The sequence below is a fragment of the Cryptomeria japonica genome, chromosome 3 (genome assembly GCF_030272615.1).
Source record: "Cryptomeria japonica chromosome 3, Sugi_1.0, whole genome shotgun sequence".
Taxonomy (NCBI): domain Eukaryota; kingdom Viridiplantae; phylum Streptophyta; class Pinopsida; order Cupressales; family Cupressaceae; genus Cryptomeria; species Cryptomeria japonica.
The window spans coordinates 960,031,465-960,039,195 of NC_081407.1; the positions used below are offsets into that span (position 1 = coordinate 960,031,465).

At 31.2% G+C, this 7,731-nt stretch overlaps 1 long non-coding RNA gene across 1 annotated transcript; it reads left to right on the forward strand.

Moving 5' to 3' along the window:
* The first annotated feature begins 4,546 nt into the window (after positions 1–4,546).
* Positions 4,547–6,967, forward strand: LOC131035528 (uncharacterized). Its single transcript, XR_009103973.2, has 3 exons — positions 4,547–4,731; positions 6,540–6,605; positions 6,738–6,967. It is a non-coding gene; the product is annotated as an uncharacterized LOC131035528 (long non-coding RNA).
* The last annotated feature ends 764 nt before the right edge of the window (positions 6,968–7,731 follow it).

Genomic DNA, 7,731 nt, shown 5'->3' on the forward strand with positions numbered 1-7,731 from the left:
GCATATTGTCATTCTTCCCAAAACAATGTTCAATAATATTGGGAGCTAGATGATCTTTGCTTGATTAGCTTCATTCATTTGTAGATTCTCACTCCTCTCTTTCTTGTTCATAATGTGTTTCCCTTGTGGTGTTTTTTCTATTATGTTAGGTTGTCTTTGGATGACCCTTGTTACTTCGTTGGTCCAAGGTAATAAAGAGGTCAAATCTGTTGTGACATTCTTCTATTTGTATCTCAATTCTTCTGTTTATTGTGCTTTGTGTTGTCTACTTGGGGATGATGCAAAGCATTGAGATCTCATTTGGTCTCTTCAATGTTGACTCAAAAGACACACATTCCCTTCTTCCAATGTGCTTGTGCTTCCACTACCTTTGGGAGATGAGGTTAATTTAATACAAATATTCAGGACATACATTAATATTAATAAGAGCATACTGACCCCAAAGTTAGTGGAGCCCTTATGTGCTTTATGTTTTATGACCATTATCCTTTGATTTGCCCTTTCTTGCAGGCATATCATTGTGGTAATGTGCTTGTATTTGGATTCATGCTACCTTAAATAAATCGCTACCTATCAAGCATGTGCAATCATTTTAACATGGGGGCATACACTCTGCTCAATGTTTCACTTTATGCACATACCATAACATATTTCAATACTCAAGTTACTTTGCAAACTAAGCCTTTTTCTTTGTAATTTTGTATTCTTCTTTTTTTCACGACTCAAGTGAACCTTAGTAGGCTAGCAGTCATGATTCTCTCTCTTTTCTCTAATGTCCCTTTTATCTTGATATTGAAGTAGTAAGACCCGAAAGACCCTTGGGGGCTTAGTGTGTCTTGTCTCTTTGATGCCTTGATGAAAGTTTTCAATGCAAACCTTTGTACTTTACTATGAGTATGCTTAGTCTCATACTCTCGTAGAAGTGGGGGCTAAATGTAGTATCCTAAATTGTACTCGCCACTACAATTTTATCCTCACTTAGGACTAACTTTCATGTTCATCCTCTAAATCTTGATTGAATCTCTGATTCCACTCACAATAGTCATCGAACTCAACTTTTCAATTGTCTATGCTTTCCTCCCCCTTAATCTTGGGACCTTGATGTCCAGGATCAGTGTCATGGCCCTCTCAAAAAGGGCCCATTTTGGGGCCTCATAATAGTCACTCAATTTGAATGGGAACCTAGATCCCGTGTTGTCCTGTGTCAAAAATTTAATTAATTTTTTACTAGCAAGTATAAAAGAAGGTCTACCCCTCTCATTTTAAACCTAATGAACAAATTGAAGATCTCAATTACACTCTAGAAAATTCAAGTGAGCAAGCAATTAGTCATCTATAAATCATTGGAGTAGAAGTAAAGTCAAGATTCAAGCATTAGAGATGAAATTCATGTTTTATGTTTTATGAAGACTATCTACATGAAACCCTAATTCCTTGTGAAGGCAAAAAAAAATCATTAAAGGTACATCATTAGTGTTACATTCATCTTTAGTCTTTACCTCAAAAAGAAAGCTTTTCATTACACTACTTCATTTACATTCCAATTCTATTTCATGGTTAATTCCAAAACTGAGGTTTGACCCAAGGAAAACCCCTATTCCCAAATATTTTCTCTTTTTCACTGTGTGTAGGAACAGGTACAAAGTTGCGTTTTAGAGGATCAACAATATTCACAAAGACAAACAAGTTCCCCTTTTGATGGAAAAAATTTCAGAGGACCAAGGGGTCCACCACCATGGTCCTCAAAATTCAGGTTGAATTTTTGGGAACAGATCCAAACCTTCATCTAGTGCTCAAATCCAATTTTGTGGCTCCATTTGACGATTGACACTCACTATTTATGCATAATTGCTTCAATAATCCACCATTATATCCTAATCTTTAATTAATTTGAATTCAATTCAATTCAAGGGAAAGAAGAGCCCCATTTAGGAGGCGTGGAATTAGATCAGAATCTAGCTCTATTAGGCTTAGATCTATCAATTTTCTATCTATCCCTAATGTGATGGTAATTAAGCAAAACATTATTGATCATACTACATCCCTTGATGAAACCCTAATTTTTCACCATTATGAATTTCATTTTCTTTATATACTTTAGCGTGCATATGCATGAAGTTTCATATGACTACTAAATTCAAGGCTAAATGTAGCATCATAAATTATGCTCCATAATGACACAAGACCAATTTCATACTCTATTTGGCACATTCCTTGGTTTTCACTCCCCTAGTGCATTTTAGGACCATTGCTAGCCTCAAGCCTAAACCTCAACTCAAGCAATATTCTATGATTAGCTCTAGAAGACTTTACCAATGATCGTAATCCTATGGATTTTACCAAATTCCTGAGATAGGAACATGTTTAATATATTAGGCCCATTCTCTTGTATCTTTCCTTTGAACCGATGTGTGTCAACCTTGATTTGTGTTATGTGTTTTTGGTTTTGATAATTGATCATTCTGTATCATTTTTTAAAATCAAAAATTGACCTTTTGACTCATATATAAACACGAAATTTAGCACTTGAAACCATCTAATGATATGAATTCTAAGGGGAAAATCTACCAAAATAAAGACGTAGCTCCTCAAATCTAAAAGTGTTCTTGATCTACATACAATTTATATTGTTGTAACTAGCACTTTTGAAGTTATAATGGAAGCTCTTTGAATGTTGACGGATGACTTGGAACTATGCGATCACTTATTTGCCATGAGGGATAAGTTTAATGAAAAACAATAAAAATATTTTTTTGGAAACCTAAATTATTTTATTCTCCTATAAAAAAATAAAAAGTAAGTAATATTTCCCTTACTTACCCAATATAATAATTGGATCACTAACTTGCCACAAGACATAAATTTAGTGGAAAATTATAGAAACAATGCTTTGAATTTTGAAACTAATGATTCACTCTTAAAATAAAATAGTATTTCTCTTACATACCCTTCTTAACAATTTCTTGAAAATTGAAACTATATTCCCTTTTAAATTAAAATAATATTTCTATTGGTAATCAAGCTTAACTATTTGATGGCTTATTGAGAAAAATCAAATTTTTTAAACTTTTTAAACATTTATTATCTATACCTACCCACTATCTACTTTGAGTAATTTCCATTTAAAATATTCTAATTTTCCTTGCCTACCAAAGATAACCATTAGATCACTAATTTTCCATGGTGCATAAGTTTAGTGGAAAATTATGGAAGCAAATATTTGGAAATTGAAACTATTGATTTTCTTTTAAAGTAAAATAAAATAATATTTCTCTTACCTTCATTATGGCTTATTCCAAAATTATTAATCTATTTAATTATTTATTATCTCTACCTAACCTCTATCTACTCTCAGTAATTTCCTTTTAAATTATTTAGTTCCCTTATCTACCCAAGATAACTATTGGATCATTGTTTTGCCACGAGGCAAATTTTAGTTAAAATTTGTAAAAACAACTTTTTGAAAATAGAAACTATTGATTGATTTTTGAAATAAAATAATATTTCTCTTACCTACCCTACTTAACCATTAGATTACATATTAAAAAAAATCATACTAAAATTACTAATTTTCCAAGGGACATAAGTTTAGTGGAAAATGATAAAACCAACTTTTTGAAAATTGAAATTGTTGAATGGCTCCAAATGAGACCACCAAGGATCAAGTTTTGAGCCTATGGAAAGCACTGACAAGGTATATAAGTTAAAAAATAAATAATTTAAATATTTAAAATTAATTTTTTTTTTTTAAAGAAAAAAAAATCACAATTCTTATTGGTGAAGAAACAATTGAATAATAATGAGTTAAGAAAAATTGAGTGCAATAATACAACAAGTACTAATAAGTTACCAAGGAACAATTGAATAACAATGACTTAAGAAAAATTGAGTGCAATAATACAACAAGTACTAATAAGTTACCTTCATACACTATAATTCCAATATTACCTTTATCCAATCCTAAGGGTTGACATTGGAGATACAAATAAGTGATACCAAAATTACCCTTAATAACCATCCAATTATTAATTTGCCACACTGCATAAGTTTAGTGGAAAATTATAGAAACAATTTTTTGATAATTGAAACTATTGATTTGATTTTAAAATAATAATAATATTTCTTTTGCCTACTCTTCCTCAATATTAGATGACATATTTGGAAAAAATCATACTAAAATTACCCTTACCTACCCAAGATAACCATTGGATCACTATTTTGCCTGGAGGCATAAGCTTAGTAGAATATTATAGTAACAACTTTTTGAAAATTGAAACTATTAATTCACTTTTAAAATAAAATAATATTTTTCATACCTACCCTTTTAACAATTGGATGGCTTTTTGGAAAAAAACTATATTAAAACTCATTGCATTTTAAAACTTGCAGTCTAACTCATGCTCATGCATATGCAAAAAGTGCTACCCTTAGTTGTCCTTGGTAAAATGTTTTGAGCGTTAAAATAAAACAAAAGTATTTTGTTGGAAGTAAATTAAAACTCTTTCAAAAGTTTTTCTCCGGCTGAGTTTATCAAACCCTAATACATCCGTCGCCATGAGTTTCACTCTAGCAGTTACAGGGCAAAATATTGTCGGATTCTGGTTATGGGTTTTTGGTATGACAATCCGCAAGGTTAAACGAGTCGAATGGTGGTCTTAGTTGCCGATTTCAATGGGATTTTGTGCAGATATTTAGGATTTCATTCTCCGGTACATCTCTTCAAAAGAACAGGTAATATTGTTTCAAAATACTCTCGTTCTTGCAGTTTTTCAGGGAGATATCTGAGATTATTTGAATTATAAATGATAAATAATTCAAAGATTAGTTGGTTGCTTTGAAACTTTTCAATGTTCTGTTATTTCTGAAAATTTCAATTAAAAAAAAAAAAGATTTTACAGCTGCAAGGTTTTATGTTTTTTAATGAAATCATTTTTGTTGATTTCGTTACAAAGAGGATAATTTCTTTTCTTTACAAAGAATAGGTTAGTCGATTGATTAAACCCTAACCCAGTGTGGGTAACCATATACGAGGGTTACTCTTGAAGACAGTCTTTGATCATGTTCTGAAGAACACATTGAAATTATATAAGTTTTTGGAAATAGGACTTTTATGAAAAAAACAGAGAGAGAGAGAGATAGAGAGACTTGAATAAGAAAATTAGTAAAAAGAAGATTGACAGACATTTTGTTTTTCATAGTGTTCTGGACTATTACTCTGTTTTGCATAGTACTTGATGCCATTGAGGTTGGAGTTATTATTATTATCCAGAGATTGAGTGTACTCTCTCTGATTGTGTTTAAAATTTAAAAATATCATTCTCTGTCTGCTATACAAAGATATGAAGGACATTGTTGCAATTTTTTTAGTGGGAATCAGATTGAGATATTATTATACTCGCTCCAACCATTGATAGTTTTGTGACTGCAGAACATAGTGCAGTCATAAAGGTACCAGTGATTGTAGCTTGAGTTGGCAATTTTTGATGTTGTATAAGGAAGAGGGGTTGGTGCTCCTTGAGGCCTTGTGGCTTCTAAATTTTGTGTACTGAGTTGGTGTGAAATAATACAAGGAATCTTTTATCGAGTGGTTTTTCTACCCCAAGAGGGTTTTCCACCCATGAAAATTATGGTTTTATGTGTCCAATCTTGTCTCATTTTGTTTCACATGCTCTGATACTTTAGATCTTTTATTATTTTTTCTTTCTCTCTCTATTGTGTACAAATCATTTTTAGATGTTGCGTGTTTTGTGAAAAGTGGAAAAATCATCTTGTTTTCAGAAATCTTAAATCAAAGATTATCTGTCTATCATTTGAATGGTCATTTTACATACTTTGTTAACAGTGTTGTTTTTACAATGTTTTGTCATATGTGGGTAAACTTACAACTCATGTGTTTAATGTCATCCACCTGTTGCTAATCAAGATAGCCTTTTTCAAAAAAAAAATTTGAGTCAAAATTGTGACACTCTGATTCACCCCCCCCTCTCAGAGTGTCTCCACTTCCAACAAAAAGGAGCATAAGAGAAAGATGGGTTTTGAAAGGATTTTTCGATAGATGTTTTTAAGTTGATCTCTTCTACATTTTGATAAAAGAGGTTTATTATCTCATAAATTTGCAGGTCAGTAAATAACTCTTCAAAATGAGTTCTTTTCCTTCTTCTTAGACTTTATAATCATAATCTTTCATTTCCTTATTTTTGGCTTTACAATGATAGTCTTTTATTTTCCCCCTTTTTTTGACTTATTATGTGAAATTAGGTTTTGTTTGTTTTATATGCAAACAAAAAATTCTAAACAAATAATCTAATACATAGATAATTTGAGATTTTCATATACAATAACACTCAAAAAATATTTTATCAATTCATAAATATACTAAATTTTTTCACCATTAAAGAATCATGTAATCATAAGAAATGACAACAAATTTTAAATCTAAATTTAATTTTATATTAGACCTCACCAATAATCTATCTTTATGTACATTTCAACCATTGTATTCTCCAGCTCATCCTTGTTTCTACTCATCGTGCTTCCAGATCCTTCATGCAATCGTTTGACAAGGTTTAGCAGCAGAAAATAAATGGAGAACAAAGAAGGACCAAGTATCCAAAATAGATCTATAAATTTATATGTTTTTATGAATTTTATTAGATTCATATTATATTGAATCCCGTTCATTTATTTGTATTTTTTTTAATCTTGTAATGCATTGATTCATATTGAATCTCATCCAGGAAAGAAAAAGGATGCAAGAAGATCGTGATTCTGTATACTGCAAAAGACTTAAAAGCTGGGAAAACTAATTGGAAAAAGGATGCAAGAAGATCGTGATTCTGTATACTGCAAAAGACTCAAAAGCTGGGAAAACTAATTGGATGATGCATCAGTACCATCTTGGTACTGAGAAGGCTGAAAAGGAAGGCGTGTTCGTTGTGTCAAAAGTATAACCCCACTTCCTTCTCGTCTTCATCTATACCAAGATGATACTCATGCATCACCCAGTTAGTTTTCTCTGTATATAAAAGCATTGAGAGCATGTGTGCTTCCTGACCATCGTTGAAGAGGATGGGTGTTTCCATTGGATCAAGATCAAATAAGTTGGATGACAAGATTTCTGCAAAGGTAAATCATCAAATTCCTTTTAACAATTTTTTTCACTGGATTATAAAATCATTGCATTATAAAATCTATTTATAATAATATAGATTTGTCTATTCGTGTGCAGAAAGAAGAAGTGGACAGAAAGAAGAAGTGGAGAGAACCTTGAAGTTATTTCATCTGCATCTTGATAAAGGAGGTTAATTATATATAGAACAAGAAACAACCGTCATTCTTTATATTAGGTTTTTATAAAGGAGGTTAATTATATATAGAACAAGAAACAACCGTCATTCTTTATATTAGGTTTTTATAAAGGAGGTTAATTATATATAGAACAAGAAACAACCGTCATTCTTTATATTAGGTTTTTAAGAGAGAACAACAATAATAATATGTGTAAGTAAAATGTCATTAGCCTTTCTAAATGCATAACAACTCTAATGTTGTATTAAGGGTTCTACAGATGCTCCATTGCAAGACACTACTACTTTTAGTTTGTGAAAAGCCTTCCTAAGAATTTATGTTGTTGTATATTGATGAGAGTGCCCACGTTAAATTGAAACCTCTTTGAAAACAATATAATGGAACCTGAGGAATTCCCCCTTCTAAAAATAAATCTATTACCAT